The 19039-nt window shown below is 53.3% G+C and overlaps 1 protein-coding gene across 8 annotated transcripts in view; it reads left to right on the top strand.

Moving 5' to 3' along the window:
• The first annotated feature begins 9894 nt into the window (after positions 1-9894).
• Positions 9895-19039, top strand: part of ADCYAP1R1 (ADCYAP receptor type I) — a 50605-nt gene continuing 41460 nt past the window's right edge. For 5 of the 8 annotated variants that reach the window (XR_012132221.1, XM_017665192.3, XM_017665188.3 and 2 more), the window contains exons 1-2: positions 9895-10288; positions 17581-17644. The gene's annotated coding sequence lies outside the window, so the exon portion shown is untranslated. Of the gene's footprint in view, positions 10289-17214; positions 17362-17580; positions 17645-19039 lie in introns of those variants that run through there. The other 3 variants (XM_017665193.3, XM_073238643.1, XM_073238642.1) reach the window with 3 other exon arrangements.

The raw sequence follows: 19039 nt of genomic DNA, 5'->3' as shown, positions 1-19039 counted from the left end.
GAGGTCTGTGGGTCCATCTATCTTTTCTGGATAAGACTCCCTTGACTTCCTGGGAGTGAGCAGTGTGTGTGTGTGTGTGTGTGTGTGTGTGGTGTGTGTGTGTGTGGTGTGTGTGTGTGTGTGGTGTGCGGTGTGTGATGTGTGATGTGTTAAGTCCTGGGAGTGAGCAGTGTGTGTGTGTGTGTGTGTGTGTGTGGTGTGTGTGTGTGTGTGGTGTGCGGTGTGTGATGTGTGATGTGTTAAGTGCCTAAGGGGGAAGCCTCCGGTTCTGCTGTGCAGCCATGCTGATGGAAAAAGGCAGCCATCCCACCTTGGAGATGCCAAAAGGAGATGCAGGCAACGCACAGACTCAGATTTATTTGCTATCGGGATGGGTACAGAGTTCCTCCTTGAAAAGCTCCAGGCTCATCATGGAAAAAGAATGACCTATTCCAAGACACTAAAACCAGGTAGCTGGAGCCAAGACAGTGGGTGGCAGAAAGGAGAAGGCTGAGTGCAGAGAAGGAGAACTGGGAGACCCTTATGGGATGTGTGGCTGCTGCCTGGCTTATAGATACTCATCTGTACCTCCATCTCCGCCTGTCAGAACCATCAAGCTCAGCTTCTTCACGGCCATATTCACCTCCCCCCCATGGCTACCTCCACGATCACTCACTAACTCCCTCACCACACTCAGCTTCTCCACCTCCAACAGCGTCTTGACTGTGGGTCAAGTTAGCTCCTGGCATTCCAGCCTCCTTCCGGATTCTCTTTCTCATATTGGAAAGGGCTCGGGGTGGAGCAGAGCTACTTCAGGGAGGAAGAGCCTTCCAGAGCAATGAGGGGGGAGTCAGCTTGCTCTGGGCCCTGAGAGGGAGTCCAGGTCTTTGTAGCTGTGAGTTTCCAGAAGTCAGCATGTCTAAGGGGGTCGTATTTTACCATTTAAAGGAATCCTACTGGGCTTTTGGATTCTTTGAGGTAAATCTTATTTCCACAAATCTGTGAGCTCATTAAGCACCATTTGGAGGATCAGGGCTTGGTTTGTGGTTAGGGTGAGGGGTTAAAGTCAGTCTGCAGCTGAGGCAGAGATTAGGATTAGAGGCTGATATGAGACAGGTCAGGTTCAGTGTCCAGCCTGGGTCAAAGATCTGAGTCAGTTCTCAGGGTAGGAGTAGTGCCTGGTATCCACTCACTGAACTTATATCAGAAATTTCTCACAAGGTACCATCACTTCACCCTGGGTCAATCCATTTTATTCAGGGATTCCTACCCTCTTGCCCCCTTGCCACCATCCTCCTTTGGCCCTTACTCCCCTGGGGCTCAAGACAGCCACACTCATGCTTTGGGGAGCAGAACAAGATGGAGAACCTTTGGAATCCAAAGGCCCCTGTAGCCTGAGCCTGAAATTGGAGGAGGACATGGCCAGGCCCACTGCCCAGCCTGCCCTGGTGCTGGATGCCCACTGTAATGGGGTCAGGGCTGGCCATGCCCACCCCTCTGCCTGCTGCCCCGAACTCCTCCCTCCCCTTCTCAGCTTGCCTCCTGATCGGGATGCAGCCCTCGGCTCTACTTCCTGGGCCAGCCTCTTTTCTTGGCCAGTGTCAGCACCTAGCAACCCTCACAGGGGAGCCCTTTCCCACTACCGTTCTGGCCCCTTTCCATGCCCCTCTGCTCTGAGCACTGGCACCACTGCAAAGAAGCCGGTGAAGCAGAGCCAGCTGGGCTCACCAGATTCTCCCAATGACCCAATCCCAAGAGTTTCTTTTGAAAGTCTAGGCTTCCTTTCCGAGATTCCTAGATCTTATCAGCAATTCTCAGATTATATTCTGAGATTCCAGAGTTCTATTATGAAATTCCTAAAGTCCTGGAGTCTATTCTAGGAATCCATGAATTCTAGAATTCCAGGATTTTAGTACAGGGGTCTCAGACCATATAATGGTATTTTGGAATTTGGTTTTTGTGTTATGCAGGGTCTGTGGTTCCAGAAATGGAGTCTGTGGTCATGATTCAGGGTGGCAGAGGTTAGAAGAGGATGAGGGCACAGAAGCTGCATTTTTCTTCCCCTGAAGTTAGAACTTCTGCAGAGTGCAGAGAGCAGTGAGACCGCTGCCCAGGAAGAGGGAAATGAGATTCACTCATCCAACCCCTTTACGCAACTTCCATTCTCTTAGGGGAGATAAATATTGAATGATACGATGCAACATGTCAGATAGTGATAAGTGCTATAAAGAAAAGATCAAACAAAGGAACAATTGATACTTTACTTTGTACTCGACACTGTTCTAATGCTTTACATATATTAACTCATTTAAATTCTATAATAATGTTAAAAAGTAAGTGCTATTGTTTAGTCCCACTATACGGAGGAGGGACTGAAGCACAGCAGGTTAAACAACTTGTCCAAGTGGCAAAGGCAGGATTTGAACCCAGTAGTCTGGCTCCAAAATCTACATTTAACCACTGTGTTATAATGCAGGGTCAGGAGGTAGAGAGGGATGGGATGAGGGTGCTCTCACAGAGGGACGGCAGGAACATTTGACCAGAGGCTTACAGAAGATGAAAGGGTAATGCATGGAAAGAGCTCCCAGGTCCCATCTCCCAATGTGGAAGATCTGTGTTCTCTGGGCTCCAGGGCTGGAAAATGCTTTCCCACAGGGATGTGGTGGGAGCTGGCAGGCTCAGAGATGCTCATAGAGGACCTTTTTGCCCACCCTGGTCATATTGTCCTATGTCTTGTCCTCCCTAGTCATGCAGATGGGTCCCCTCCTTCCAGAGATGTGTCCTTAGAATGCAAAGGAAGGAACTCTTAGAGACAATCCCCTTGTGACAGGACTAATCAGGCTGGCTAATTATGGTAATTAGGAACCCACTTCCCCACTGCCTGGTCAGGCCCTGGGTAGCCCAGTGTGAAATAGATTGATGGCTTAATCCTCCTGGGAAGGAAGGCGGAGTGGTGGGCAGAGGCATGGGGGAAGGTGGCCAAGCTTCCTTCACCACCCCTGCATACCTAGCCCCCTGATGTGGCTCTCAGTCTGTCTTGCCTGCAGACAAGCAATGAGTTGTAGACAAGGGGGTGCTGGGGACACCAGGATCAAGCTGAATGAGCTTGAGTTCTGGTTTTGTGACTGTGCCAGCGGCATCTTTGGACAAGCTATTTCCCCTCCCTGAGACTTGCTCCCTTCAACTGTAAATCTGGGGTAATCATAATCCCTAACCATACAGCTTCATGGCAATTCATGGAGCTACTGAAATAACTGAGCTTGTGCCTGACATACAGCAAGCGCTCCGTGAATGGTAGTACATATTTATTGTTGCTTCACCTTCGTCATCTATAGCTTTGGATGACTGGAAACAACTCTTTCTTTCTCTGGGCCCTGGTTTCCCATTATATGATGGTATACAAGGAGTTGGTGACTTGCTTATTCAATCAGCAAATTTTTCCTAAGTACTGGCTTCATGCCAAGCACAAGATGGAACCAGACTGGCCCAGGCTCTGACCTTAGGCAGCTTTGATAAATGGGTTGCTCCCACTTCATCCTTCACATTCCAGTCACTGTGTGATAGGGGCTGGGGTAGACAGAATTGTAAGGTCCCTGAGAGTCCTGGCCTCCTGGAGTACAAGCCCACACAAGCCCTTCCTCTTGAATGTGGGCAGAATCTGTAAATATAATGGGACTTTACTTTCCCATTTTGCAGATGTTGTTGAAGTCTCTGAGTTGACTTCAGATTTATCAGAATGGAGGTTATCCTGCGAGGGCTTAAGCTAATCAAATGAGTTCATTTGAAGAGGGTCGAGAAGTCAGGGGTGGATAGGCAGCAGTCTTTCTCCTGCTGGCCTTGAGGAACCCAACTGCCATGTTGTGGCAGGGATGGTGGGAGCCCTCAAAAGTGCGGGCCCCACCCCACAGTTATGAGGAATAGACTCCGCCAACAACTTCAGATGAGACCCTAGGCCTGGCTACACTTTGATGGCCATCTTGTGACACCCCAAGCAGGGGACCCCTCCTGCACTCCTGCCCCAGGGACACTGAGTGCTGTTTTAATCAACGGGTGTTCTTTTAAACTGCTAAGTATGTGGTAGCTTGTTGCACAGCAATAAAAACCTGGTATATAATCCCTGCCCCTGAATCCGTGGGTTATCCACATCCTGCCAGCTCCAACTATCCTCCTAGTTCCTGCCCCTGTGACCTGGTTGATTCCTTACAGACAATGCTCCCATCAGCTGCTCCAAAGGATTGTTTCATCAGCTGCCAACCTGCCCCCAAAGTTGGTTGTCAAAGAACATTTTATTTGCCCTACTTTTAATGTAATTTTCAGCATCATTTGCATGATACCAAGTCAGGGCTCAACCTGTCACAGTCTCCCTGTTATCCTGAGTTGCTTTTCTGGGAAAGGCTGTATCCATGCTTCATGCTTGCTGCCTCCTCCCACACGAATTATCTGTAATTTCCGCACCTCCGTGCTTGCTGAGGCCATGTGTTAAAGCCAGGACTTAGATTGGGCCGGGTGCACTGTAATTTTCAAGGCAGCCAAGTTAGGCTCTGAGGAAACCAGAACAACAGCAAGTGGGACCTGACTCGACTGTGGGACCTGCAAGGGGAGGGGAGGGCAGGCAGAGCGGGTGCTGGCTGCCACCCCAACAGGAGCTGGAGTTAGACTGAGGGCAGTGTACAAGCCCCTAGGAGTCACAGGGCAGGGCATGTGTAAGATGGCCCATTGTAGGATGCCCACAGGGGGGCCTTTCTGCAGAAGAAGAGTACTACACACCAACTCCAGAGTGTGCCGAAGATGGAGGAGGGCATGGAGGTGGAGATAGAAAAGAAAGCCCTGTGGGTAGAGAAGAGCTGGAGTTGAGGATGGAAATAGTTCATTCTCCTTCAGTCAGGGTCCCTGGCAGAGTATTCAGCTCCCACGGTTAAAGAGCTGAGTCCCTGGGGAGGGCACTATGGAAGGTGAATGGGAAATGTCACTGTCTGACGAAACCTACCTAACAGTGATGAAGCTATGCTTTTGCAGAGAGGCCTGCTGCCTGCCTGCCTGCAATTCTGCAGGGGAGAAAGCATCTCTGTCTTGGTAGGGAATATGTGTTTTCATACCGCAGATCTGAGGAAAGTGCCCATGTGTGTGTGTGTGCACATGCGTGGACCCTATGTGACTGTACCTCTGGGGGTAGGTATTGGGTGGAAATGCACATGCATGTGCCTGCAGAGTGTGCTCATGTGCAGCAGTAAGTATGTGTACTTGGGCATGTCCCTTTCTGGGCATGAGGCTACATTTGAGAATTTATGTACACGGGGAAAGGAGACTGAGGGCATTTGGCTCTTCACATGTATCTCTCACTTTTACTCTGGGCTTCAAGGGATTTCCTCTACTGCCACCCTGCTCCCAATACACCCACACTTTTCAACTCCCTAGAAGTGTGTCTTCCTTTCTAAGAGTTATCATGGTTCATGGGAAATAATAAAGGACTAAAAGTCCAGAGACCTTGTATGTGGCCCCAGCTCTGCCACTAGTTAACCTCATAACTTTGAGCCAATCATTTCTATTCTCTGAGCCTCATTTGCTTCATCTGTGAAATGGGATGCTAACCAAGTAAGTATGCACTTAGAATTTAGAGTTCCCAGTCCCTGCCCATGGTCCTGCCTCTCCCAACTCCAGACAGTCCTCCTGTTGCTCATCTTTATTTGTTGCCATTCCCTGTGGGGGGCAGGACAGAGAAGACTCAGGATTCCTCAGCTCTGAGGAGCTCCCAGGCAGACCTCGAGATGGATCTCCCTTCCTCCTATACTCTGGGCTTCGGGTGAGGCAGCCTCAAGGAGTTCTAGAGCTCCTGGAACACAGTCTGGAAACCATGGATGGAGGCAGCCTAATGTTCACTGCCTTGGTTTCTGAGACAATCCTAGGGCCCTGAGGACCAGTGTCCATGGGGTAACACCAGGCTCTAGGTGGCAGTGGTGTATCTGACGAGGATGCTACTTTCTAGAAGAGAGGCAAGGGTAAGAGTGCACCTACCTGTGCGGGCCTGCTTCTGGAATGGGTGCTTTCCCAGGGGAGCCTAGGCCCTGCCACCGGGATGTCCCTGCGGCCTGCGTACATGGGGGAAAGGGGACCTTTATGGGGCAATAGGCATCACTTATACACTTTCATGGGACTCCCTGCTGCTTGCCCCATTGGGTTTGAGGCCCTCCTGTGGGTGTTCCTGAGGCTCCTGGGGGTTCTCAGCATCTCCCTGGCCCTCTGACTCCGGCACAGATGCTGAGGGCCTTTGGAATCAAACTTTCCCCAGGGTTGCACAATCTAGGCTTCTGGTTCCCCCAGGATTGAGTGTGAAGTGAACCAGGATCAGCATTTTGCCCCTCCAAAGAAAACAATACTACTCCATAGCCTGGCATCATGGCTATGACATTCCCCAAATATGAATTAATGGGCTAATGGGCTGATGCATGTAAGGCAGTTAGTTCCTATCCTTTTCACATCCTGAAGCATGTAGAAAGCAAAACCATATAGCTCCTAAGGAAAATGGAACAGTATTCTTATGGCTGCCCAGGGGACTGAGGGATAGTATCTCAGTACGCCTAACCAGTTCTGGACATACAAGCATGCTGCCTTGGGATGCTCACATGCAGAGCATTCAGCAGAGGGCCTGTGACTGTGGTTCTGAATCTTGGCTGCACAGTAGAATCCCCTGGGGAGCTCTAAAGAAAATACTTTTGCCCAGGCCTCACCACAGACCAATTGTCTAATGATCTTGGCTGGTGAGGCCTGGGCATGGGTATATATTTAAAGCTCCCCAGGGATTCTGTAGCACCAGGAATGTTGAGAAGAGGGGACCAAGACAAGGTGAGCATTCAACAAATGTCAGCTAGCTACAAGAAAAATGCCTTGGTGTCCTTGAATGTTCTGTCCTTGTCTGAGGGGCTGGGGTGCGTTGGGGTGGGAGGCTGGGAGTCAGGGAGGGAACTGCTGCTCAGGAGAGATGAATGCTGGGTAGGGCAGCCTGGCATCCATCTCCCTCAGACACGTCTCAGAAAATTGAATTAAAACCCATGTTTTTCAGCTGCTGCCCGCCTGGCTGACTGGCTTGTGGAAAGGAGCTGAGGCAGTGAGCACCTCAGGGTAGAGAAAAGCCTACCCTGCCTGCCTCCAAGGCGGAGAGAAAGCAGCTCCAGGGCTTCTCTGGGAGAAGACCATTCCGAAGGGTGGTCCCTGGCCTCCAGGCTCCCTGAAGCTAGTCAGGTAGAGTGAGAATGGGCTGTTTGGTTTGGAAGAAAAAGGAGGCTGTGGCCCTGTCCCTGGAGAGGCCCCGTCTGGGGGAAGAGAATTAGTATAGCCTTTGCCCAAGGGAAACCAAGATTGTCTGAAGAGACCAGAGCCATATGCTGGACTGGGCAGAGAATAATTCAGACATGAAAAGCCAGCCAGGGCCTCCGGCATGAGGGGGACAGCCCACCAGGTAGAGCACCAAGTTGGGGACCAGGACTCACAGTGTAGCCCCCATTCTGATGGAGAAGTTGCCTGTGTGTCCTTGGACTCGTCCTGTGGACCCTCTGGGCTGAGGCACTTCGTTCATTGAGAAGCGGCTCGACAGCCCTCCAGATCCCAGCACTGATGTTCATTTCCATGCCTCCCCCAGGTGACGCTAACTAGGCAGGGCTCAGATTAGGATCCATCCACAAGGACTGCTAGCCCATAAAGTACCTTTGAGAGAATCAGAGAGGTGCCCCCTTCTAGGACCAACTAGAAAAAGTGCCCCTTCCCCATGGCCTCGGCTTGCTCGCCTTGGTGTGAAGTGAGTAGAGCAGGAGCCGGGTTCTGCCTCCACTCATCCTTTGGCTCTGTTCCTTTGGGCAGGGCACACACTGCACAGGGATACCTGGAGCTCTGATGGACCCCTAGCTGTGGTCAGCAGAGGACTCACCCTCTGGCCAGGGGCCTCATAGCAAAGGGGCACAAGTGGAACAATGGTGTAATCAGAGGATGGCCGGACTCCTCCCCTGTTGCCCAGGAGGGAGGAAAAGTTGCCTAAATTGTGCACCATGCCAGCCTGCTCACTGCCACACCATGATGTACATCTGAGGACACAGACCAAGTTGCAGGGAATACAGAACCCACAATGGGACCTGGAGAACTAACTGAGAGTCTGGAGCTATATGCAGAACCTCAGGGCCCAGGGGACCCGACATTGACATTTTCAGGGTGAGCTGCCTTGCATAGGTGACTCGGATTGCTTCCTCACACTCCTGGGCCACCAGCGTCCCACACTCCGTGCTTCCCTTCTGACTCTGAGACTTCTGGCAGCCTTTCCTTCCCTCTCACCATATGTCACAGTTTACAGAGCACTTTCACACACATCATCCCATTTGATCTTTGCAATAACTGGAGGCAGGTGAAGGAAGCAGACTCCCAGGGCAATAAGCTGGGAAGGGGCGCAGCCAGTCCCAGAGAGAAGTCCTGTCTGATTGATTCTAGCACAGCTCCTGGCCCTTTTCTCTCCAGAAGGGTCACATTCTTTATTGATACAGAGGACTGACATTCTCCTCCAGAAAGCTTTCCTGGACTGAAAGGAATGTGAGTCATGCAGACCAATAGTGTGGTGTACCAGTGGGGGCCAGTGTTTGCTGTGCAGTAAACAGAAACCATCAACTTGCTGTGTGGACCTAGGGACTATCTCACACCATTGTGGGGCCTCAGATACCTCCTTCAAGCTTTCATATGGACTCCTGCTCCATTCTCTGGTCCTCTTCTCAGCTGGATGAGAATCCCTAAGGGAAGGCTCAGGACTCTTTCTTCCACTTGAGGCTTCTCTTCCTTAACAAGGTAGCCATACCCAAGACCTGGGTCTACATGGAGGCTGGACAATACCTTAGTTGAATGGGGAGACAGAGCTTGGTTGCAAAACTGTGGATGGAGGTGTGGAGGGAGCTCTTGGGATGTTGACTCCTGGGGTAGTGACCAGAAGCAGAGCAGGGGCAACTGGCAGTAGTGGAATTGCTGGTCAGGGTGGGCAGAGGGTAAGTACTTGACCTGGGCTTTGGGTTAGGCTTTGGGTCCACCACCGACTGGTTACATGACCTTGACCTGTTTAGTTCCCCCCATTAAACTTCGATTTACCCATCCATTTAACCTAGGAGGAGGTTGAGCAAGACCACAATAACAGTCACAAGAGTAATGTATTCATCAGTGAATAAATAAAATCAGTGAAAACCTACTATGGGTGCTGTGTCCCATTCTTATTTAATTCTGCTGTCAAGACAGCTGTGGGGAGGGATAGGGTGTAGGTACTGTGATTCCCATGTACAAATGAAGAAGCTGAGGCTCAGAGACATTAAGTCACCTGTCCAAGCTCACAGAGCTGGCCCTGGCACAGCAGACTGGAAACCCAGGTAGTATGAGTCCAGACAGTACTACTTTAAGCTTCTGTGGCTGCCACTTGCCCACTTTTCTAGCCTTGGAGGTGTTCTCCAGGGGATCACATTTGAGGACATCTAGGCAGGGATCCCAAAGCTAGTTGAACTTCTCAGGCTCGTGATGTGATGGCAGAGTTAGCCAAGGAGAGTCTGGGACTTGCCTGCATGGAAGGCTTCCTGGAGGAGGAAGTACAGGCTCTAGCAGACAGGAAATCGTGAAGACGTGGGAGGGAGAAAGAAAGGGACTTTCTCGCTCATGGTTATCTTGGGAAGTGTGGAAATGAGGACGGTAAGCCCCGGGGAAAGCCCTACTCCGAGTCCCGGAAGGCCAGCAAAAAAAAAGAGTGAGGGGTCGTCGCCTCGGCTTCCTCTCCCCGGGGGTCTCTGCTCTGCAATTCCTGCCGCCGTCCGCGGAGAGGCGGGGTCTCGCCCCCAACCCCTCCCCCGGGCGCCCATTGGCCTGCACCCCACCCCCAGCCCGCGAAGTGCGCTGCGGGGAGGCGGTGGTCCGTAGCCTCCATCCAGCCTCAGCCTGGCTTCGCGGCGGAGGCGGCGCCTCTCCCGCAGGTCAGACCCGGCAGCGCTGGCGCGCGGCGCGGGGCGGGAGAGGGCAGGCAGGGGGCGCCGCTCTCGCGGCCCGGGCGGTGACTGACAGCGGCGGCGGCGGCTCCAGGCGAGCGCGGTCCCCGCGTGCGCACACATTCGAGCCGCCACGCAGGGACCCACCGACACCGGCCGCCGCGACCGCGGACACCCGGGCTCGGCGCGCGCTCCTTGGCGCACACGCTCCGCATCCCCGGGTGGCGCGGGCCGCGGACTTGCAGCTGCGCTTCCTCCCCGCGGAGTGTGCCCCGGGCCAACCCGCAGCCAGCAGCCCAGTGGCGAGGCCCCGCTGTGAGCAGGTAAGGGCCGCCCCGCCTCCGCTGCCTGTTCACGCCCCGTCCGCCCGCCCCAGACTCCAGAACCTTCGCCCCTGGGGTCTGCAGACCCCCCTCCTCCCAGTTGGCGGTCTCCGCAAGCCGCGTCCTCCGCCGACGGAGAGCCAGCTGGCCAGCTCGGGGGCAACCTCCGGAATCCGACATGAAGCCCCTCGGCTGCTGCCCCTCTCTCGATGGCAGTCTGATCCCCGTGCCCTCCCAATATAAGGGATCGCGCTTGAGGAGACTGGTCCCTGTTGCCCCCAGGGGGTGGGGTCGGCCTAGCTACCTCGCGCCCCTCCCCGTGCCTGAAGGGAGGACCCGGGGCAGGGAAGGCACTGCGGCCGGAGGGAGCCAGAGGAACGCGCCTACGCGGATCGGGAAGGCGGCGCTGGAGGGTCCCCGGGGGCTGGGTACTGCAGTCTTCTCGGGGTTTGAGGAGAGAACAAGCGATGCTGGGTAGGGGGTGGGGTAGGGGTCAGCGTAGAATGCCACGCTCCATAGTGACACATTTGGGATTATTCAAAAGAGCGTCTTCACTCTTGTTTCCCGCTCTGCAGCGGGGCTGGGGTCTCGAAGCCTGGACTTAAGTGGTCCCGCTAGGAAACGCCCTACGGGGGCCTGTGGGAGAAACGCTCCTGCCTCCCCGGGCTGCAGTGGGCCGGTCCGAGACCCCTGCTGCCGCCTTAAAGGCGCAGGCTCATGCTGCGGCTGCGGGAGGGGGGCGCCACATCTGGGGCCGGACCTTGGCGGGTTGCGGGGGTGAGGGGCTGGTGGCGGCGGGATAGTCAGAAGCCGCCAGGGCGCCAGTGAATGGAGGTGGACGCTCTGGAGGGAGCCCAGCCAGAAGCTGATTGTATTTCACGTGGAGCCGGGGAGTAGGGCCTTACCCCTGGAAGGAGCTCAGGCCCCCTTTGAAAGCTGCCGGGGGAGGGGTGGTGGACTCCTGCTGATTCTCCAGACCATTTCTTTGCTTTTAGTGGAGGTGCGTCAATCTTCCCATCATTACCTCCCCTAGCCTTAGAGTGCCCCACAAAGCCATCCGTCCTTTCCCAAAGAAAACAGTATTTGGCGTTTCTGGTGAGCGGGCCTGTGGGGGCAGCTGAGGGTTGGGTGGAGGCTGCAGAGTCTGTGGAGGGCCACTTGTCTTGGGACTGCTCTTGGCCGGAGGCAGAAAACTGTTAAGGTCAGCCGGGAAGCTTTTGAGTGACTGGGGCCTCTGAAAGGGATGAAGAACTGTTTATGTGCCTGGGGTGGGAGAGCAGGGGGAACACTCAGATTTTCAGGAGGCTCCAATCTGAGTTTTGTTTTGGGTGAAGGTGCTGTTGGCAGAGCCCTCAGTCCTTAGCCGAATCTGGGGCTCTTCCTCCCCACTGACCTTGGGGAGGGTAAGCAGAGGTGCCAGTCCAGACACAGGCTAGAATCTGAACGTACAAATTAGCGGCATAACACAGGCAGGCTCTGAGCTTGACCTTCCAACCAATCCATCAACAGGTGTGTGTGGAGTGACCAGGGGGGCAGACCCAGTCCCTTCCCTCCCTCACCATAAGTAGCTCATCTGTAGGTCTGTATCTGGGCCAAGGCCGGTGGAGTCAGTTTGCCCTTATATGCAGGGAGGGCAGGTGTCTGCAGAGTCTCTCGAAGAACCCTTTCCTGCATTCTGAGGACTAATCAAGCTAAAGGATGCAGTAAGGTCCTATTTTGGGTAAGCTTCAGGCTGGCAGGGGTTTGATTGGAGAAATGCTTTGGGACCCATCCTCTGCCATGTGGCCACCCCTCTCTGTCATGGGACACTCTCTCACTTTGTGTTGAATAAGCAGGCACACCAAATGGTTGTTTACAGGTCAGTGTGTGTACTAAGAGGCAAGGAGAGACAATTGCTAAAGCCACAAGGTCTTCCTGGGGATATGGCCTTAGGTTGAGTGTCCCAGGTCTCCAGCCTCCCAGGGATGAAGATTTCATTGACCAAAGGCTGGCACCAGTTAAGTGGAGGACACCTTGTGCTGTCTGCCAGAGGGCAAAACCACGGTGTGCCAAGCACAGAGCACAAGCCCAGCTCAGTGCCAGGGAGGCCTGCCTCCTCTGAGAGCACCCAGGATAGAGCTGACACATAGGGTGACAGTGGGTTTCTTGTGTAGGAAGTATGTGGGCAGAGGTCTGATGCCCCAGACCAGGGCTGCCTGGTACGTCTAGAGGCCCTGGAAGCCTGGACTACCTCTGAATGGAGGAACCTAACAGTCCGAGGTCTGAACATTACTGGGCCTAGTGGTCCGGCTGCTTGGCAACATGCAGCTGGAAACTCCTCAACTGTAATGTGTTTGTACCCAGCCTTGGATGCCGTCAGAGGCACATGGTGACAGCCACCCCCACAGTGACACACGAGAGCGAGTGACACACTGTTGTGGAGGCACATAAGCTTGCTATGATACCTGCCAGATTGCTGGGGGTAAAAAATTCAATAACAGAATGGCAAACCGGACATTGGGACACACCCTCTCACTTGGATCTAGACACATCTGGGGATTCAGACTTTTCCCCAAGAAAAATCACAAAAGTCTTCCTTAATGAAGTCCAAATTCACATTTAATGGAGTGGAGACTAGAGCATGAGACTAGAGTGAAGGTTAGCAAACTTCTTCTGTGAAGGGCTGGAAAGTAAATAGTTTAGGCTTTGATGACCATATACTCTGTAACAGCCACTTAGTTCTTCTGTTGTACTGTAAAAGCAACCTCAGGCAATACATAAGCAAATGAGCATGGCTATGTTGTGATGAACTTTCTTATGGATGCTGTAATTTGAATTTCATGTGTCATGAAATGAGAGTCTTTCAATTATTTCTTGACCATTTAAAAATGTAAAATCCATTCTTGGCTCACTGGTTGTACAAAAATAGGTGACTGGATGTGCCCTGCTGGAAGGGTGTACCAATCCCTGGGCTGTAATGTTAGAGAAGTGGTATAAATGTTGAGAAAGGGAGGGGCTTAGTCCTGGGAGCCTGAGCTGCTTCTGAGGACCCTTGGATATGACTCTCAATTCTGCCTGGAGCTCAGTGTGCCCATCAGTTTAATGGATCAGTGTCAGGAAAGGCTCCCTGCCTGGCCTCAGTGCCCCACCCCAGACAGGCCTCTGCTGGGCCCATGTGATAAATTTCCCACTCTAAGGACACCTGGAGACAGCATTTACACTGAAAATGAAATGACATCACATCACTTAAGCTCACCCAACAGGTCCTGAGCTCCCTTTCCCATTCAGTCTCTGTGCCCAGGTCCATGCCCACATCCACCAGGAGGGAGGTCTAGGGTTGGTGGTTCTCAGAGAATGGTCAGGTCAGTGGAGGTGGGTGCAGCCAGGGTGGGATTCCTGGAGGTGGTGGTGGCAGGTCAGGTTGGCCTTGAGGAATACCTAGATGCCCTTGTCTTAGGTTCATGCATTGCATTAGCGGCCGTCCCCCTTCCTCCTGACTAATGGGCACTGCAGAAGGTTGGCTGAGAGAAGGAAATACAAAGCTCCTTTGCAGGTACCTCTGAATTTCCCAGCTTCTGATTTAAGGCTGTGTCATGAACCAGGCTCTGTGTTCAGTTTCTTCCTATCTCTTTCTGCCATTTCCCTGACGATGGGCCAAATTTTCCTCTCCCGTTTGCCCAAGTTCCTGGATTCTGTCCCCTTCTTTCCATTCCAGCTGTCCTTCCCCATCCAGGCCCCTATCACCTCTACCCTGAATCCAGAAAACAGCCTCAATGTGTGTTTTCTGCTTATATTTTTCCCCCTTCCACTCAGCTCACTGGCCTTGTGAGGAATATTCCCTAAATGCAAAGCTTATCCCTTCACCCCCCTGCTTAAAACTCTTCTGAGCTCTCAGCCCTCTCCCTTGGCAAGAGTCTGTGGTGCCCCTGGCAACTGCACTTTGACACCAGCCTTCTACCCTCTTGTCCACCCCCACTTCTTGATATTCTGCTGTGGCCCTCAGCATCTCCAAGCCACTTCCCAAACCCATCCACCAAGAACTCTGAGTATTCTGTGCTTGTGCCAGGCACTGGGGCACATGGAAATCAGAGCTGGCTCTCCCTGCCAGGGGCCCTTACCCCCTCAGGAGGGACTGCTGGTTAATTAGGGTTGGGCAGGTGGAGCAGATAGAGAGGTGCTCTCAGTTTCATCTGTTTTGGGGCCACCCCCTGCCTGGTGGCTGCTCAGTAAACTATCAACGAACAAGTGCCCAGTCTTGGCTTCCTGTCTACTGACTTGGCACCTCTCACCCCACACCTCCCGTGGCCTTCCAGCACTTCCCGGCCCCTTTACTTTTCCCCCTTTTATCTTCTTCCTCCTTGCCCTTCCTCTTCCCACTTCTCCTGTCTGCCCCAGCGGGGCTTACCCTGGCAGACAACTCTCAGGACCCCTCCAGGGCAGGAGATTGCCTTTACTATCCAGTGTGGAAGGGATTTGCAACCTGACCTCAGGAAAGTCTTCTCATTTCTTGGGGCCTCAAACCCTCACAAGGGAAATGAGAGTAACACTACCGATGTGCACTTGTGCCCTCTGGCCCAGCCCTTCCCTGCCCTGAGCCCAGGTTCCCCATGTGTAAGATGCAGGGTTTGGGTGAAATCACTGGGGTCCCTTCTGGGGACCTGGCTTCTGTCACCTGCTGTGCGCAGTATCAGGCTGTGCGAGGGGAAGGTTTGAACCCCAGAGAGGAGCATCAGTATTAAGGGTTAATCTCAGAATTGCCAGGATGCCCCTCACCCAGGCACTGGGCTGTGTCCTTATCAACTCTGACCTTATTGAACAGCAAAGATGCTCTAGAGGTTCCCCTTTTCTTCCTGGAAGCAAGCGCAGTGCCCTCCCTTTGAGGGGTGAGCTGGGGATGGAGCAGTGTCTCATTTTCAGCCTTCTCTGCCTGGTTCTGTGCACTGGGAGGGTGAGGAGGAAAAGGGCGGGTCCTGCTCAGGTTTCATTTAGTAAAGGGAGCATGTAGTGAGGGTGGGGTGGGGAGACCAGTGATCCATTTCTCCTGGAGCTTCCATGTCCAGGTTACCCACTGCTGGGCAATGGGGGTGCTGAGCAGCCAGAGAAGTCCAAAAGGAGGTGTTCCAGAGAGCACCGAGCCTGTGAGGGCAGAAGAAGGACTCATGGCTTACGTGGCTCAGGCGCTGCCTTTCCACTGTGGGTGCTTCCACTAGGCCAGGGATGGCCCCAGAGGATGTGGTGGTAGAAAGACTAAGAGCTTTTCCCCCTCAGGGCGCCAGAACAACTGCTGGACAGGGGTGAGTGCCCCATCCTAGGAGCTAGGCCATCCTTAGCCTGCTGCTGCAGCAAGGGCCCTGCAAGGATGTGGGGCAGTGGGGACAGAGCTGGAGGGTCTCTGAGTCCCCTCCCACTCCTGCGGAAAGCTGGAGGCCCTGAGGCCTCTGGCTCCGGGCGGGTTGCTGATGATGCTGCCTTCCTGTGTCTAGCACAGAGGCTCACCAGAAGACACAGCTGCTTTTGTCGGCTCCTGCTCCAGGTTGGTCACTGGGCTGAAGGCGCCTGAGGTGGGCAGGCCCTCTCAAGTCTAAAAAGGAGAGCAGACTCCCTTCCAGTCCAGGTATCTGTCACACATCTGTTCCTGCCAGGCAGGACTCCAGGACTGTACTGTGTGACCTTAGGAAGTGTCCTCCATCTCTGGCCTCAGTTTCCCTGCAGGTAACAGTACCACAGAGTAGCCTTTAAAGTCTATTTCAGGCCTGAAATGTTGTGTCTATAATGAACTCTTCCTAAGGAGGTGCTTCAGATATAGCAATCTGGGCAGTGGATAGTCGGAGGCCTGACTAGTCCCTAGGGATGTGAGAAGGATCTCTAATGGGGTACCAGTGGGTTCTGAGCTTGATTTTCCTTTAGCCAATAACAGTGGCAGGAGCATAGGGATGGAGCACACAGCTGTGGAGCCCGGCTGCTTGCTTGGGTTCATTTCTCAGCTCTACCACATACTTGCTGTATGATCTTGGGGAAGTCACTCAGCCTTTCTGCGCCTCAGTTACCTCAGCTATAGAATGAATGTAATACTAGTAACTACCTCACAGGTTTTCAGCAGGTGAAATGAGTTAATGCATATTTATTGCTTGGAAGAGTACCTCGCACATATTGAGCTGGTTTAATAAATGTTAGTCATTAGCAAACGAAGCCGCAGCAAGCCTGCTGTTCCCATTTTGAATGTGACACAGGGCTTTGAGGTAGAGGTGACAGCACAAGGCTACAAAAACCTGAACGCAAACGGTAAGGTGATGGTAAGGGTTAAAACACATATAGCTCTTACTGGGAGCCAAGGTACACCATGTACTCTGTAGTTTACTTCTGTACATTTGTGGATGCCTCCCAGTAATGCACATGACATAGAATTAGTAGTGTTCCTGTTTTCATTTAATCATATTGAGGTACAGAAAAACTGAGTGACTTGCCTGAGGCCCTAAGGTTAAAAACTAGCAAAATGATTCCCAGGTTCACCCTAATAAATGTCAGGAGATAGAGTTTGTTTTCAGAGCAGTTGTGGAAGCCAGTTGCCCCAGCAGAGGCTGGACCCAAGAAAGGGAGCCTAGGAATATTGGTGACCAGGTCATCCTCTAGCCACTTATGTAGCTGCAGGGGAGAGTGCAGTGTCCATCCTCAGGGAAGGGAGAGTTCAACCCCAGGCTGCAGTGGCCAGGTCTGGCCTTGTCCTGGAGAAGGTCACTGGCAGCGTGGGAGAGTCCCGAGGAGGGAGGCAGCCAGGAGAGGAGGAGGAGCAGCTGAGGGCTGTGAGTGGCAGACGCAGGGGACACATCTTAGAGGGCAGAGGAACTGTGCTTGCGGCTCAGAGGAGTACCAGGGCTGGGGCAGGGGGCCTGAGGTGGGACACTTTGAGCGCTGTCCAGCAAGGGTGGTGCAGGGTGCCCTTGGGGGCGGGGGTAAGGATGGGGGTAGGGCACAGTGCCAGGCTGGCTGGAGAGATTATCATCTGGAGAGGCTGGAGAAGGCCATCCGGAGGTCGCCATCTGAGTTGGAGGAGAGGGCAGGCCAAGGCCTGGGGGCTTCCACGTTTTCTGTCACTGGTGAGTGTCTGTCTCCACTTGGGCATGGGGGCACTGTGGTAGGGGGAGAGTTAACAAGGGAAGACAACAGTAGAAACAAAAAGAGTAGGAAAAACATTCTGTAACTGTACAGTGACAATGTTAACTAGACTTACTGTGGTGATCATTTTGCAAAATATATAAATACCAAGTCATGTACTTTTGAAACTAATATAATGCTGTATGTCAATTATATCTCAGTAAAAAGAGAGAGGACAACAGTGGAAGTCAGGAATCCTGGGCCTAGTTCCAGAGGAGGCCCATGGTGAGTATACCCCAACCCCAGCACTCTGTGACTCCAGGCTGGGGCCACACCTCTGTCCTGGCTCACACCACCGCCTAAGCAGCCTAGTGACACAGTGGAGAGCTGGGCTGGTTGGGCTGGGGCCTCTGCTCCAGCTTGTGTTTAGTTCAGTGGCCTAGAGCAGGGGTGGCAGCCTGCAAGTCTGGCATCCCAATGAGCATGTGTGTGCATACCTGTGCCTGCACCTGAATCCAAACACACCTGACTCTGTAGATCTGAGTGCCTTTGCAGGAGGAGTGTGTGTGTGCTGTTTCATGTATCAGTAGTCTGGTAAGTGTGTCTGAGTACCTAATTACTGTGTGATTGCATCTGCACCCATCTTTGCTGTGTATCCTGTGAGTGCACTTCTGCATTTCCAGAAGGAGTGTGTGTGTGCGTGTGTGGAGTTGTCTGTCAGTTCCTGAGATAATCTGCACCTTTGTGTATTTCACACATGCCTTCAAGTTGATGCTCTAGGAACAAATGTCTCTCTTTATCTGTGTGGGGCCAACGTGTCTTTAAATTCTTCTCTGTAGACCTATTTCTGTGTATTTGTGTGTGTGTGTGTGTGTGTGAGAGAGAGAGAGAGAGAGAGAGAGAGAGAGAGAGAGAGAGAGAGAGAGAGAGAGAGAGAGAGGGAGAATTAGAAATCCACCAGCCCTTAGTTGGGCAGGGGTATTTTTCCAGGGTGCTCAGTGGTTCTGACAGGCAGTCCAGGTTGAGCACCAGACAGGTCAGAGTGCATCTTGGGAGCAGGGTCAGGGCTTGGGAGAGGAGTTGCAAGTGTCCATTTGTGGGGCCCGGTCTGGGTGCTGCTGAGAGCTGGAGCTCTGCCTTCGCCTCTGAGTGCTCTTCCCTTCTCCCAGGCTGCCTCTCCCAGGGGGCTTGCAGGGCAGAGGTGACAGAAACAGGGGCTGGCTGATGTGTTTAGTGGCACCTGTCTGGGAGGAGAAGGAGGATGGCCCCTCAGGAAGGAGCGCAGTGTGTGACTTGGTGGCACAGGTGCGCACGCATTGCCCTCCTCACTCTCGTCTGCGCCCCGCCGACCGTGAGGCAGGCCAAGTAGAGGGCCGAGTTGAGGAGTCACCTTCTTGACTAAGAAAGCTGAGACTCACAGAAAGAGTCTAGATTGTGGTCGGGTGCTGGGGCCAGGTCCCAGGCTACAGGCTGACGCTGCAGGCACCCCTGGCAGAGAGGTCTGACAGGTGCTGGAGGTGCCTGCCGTCCTTGTGGGGGCACTCTGCCTTCACTTCTCAGCATCTCCCCAGCTTTTGGCTGATGTTATCATAGGAGTGGGAGAGTCAGCCGCCGCCAATCCGGAGGCCTCCTGCCTTGTCCTAGCTTCCCTAAGCCCTCTGCTGGCCGAGAGACAGCCTC

The sequence above is a fragment of the Manis javanica genome, chromosome 6, assembly GCF_040802235.1.
Source record: "Manis javanica isolate MJ-LG chromosome 6, MJ_LKY, whole genome shotgun sequence".
NCBI classification, from domain to species: Eukaryota; Metazoa; Chordata; class Mammalia; order Pholidota; family Manidae; genus Manis; species Manis javanica.
The sequence above is the reverse complement of the archived record's forward strand: the minus strand, read 5'-3'. Positions and strand labels throughout refer to the sequence as shown.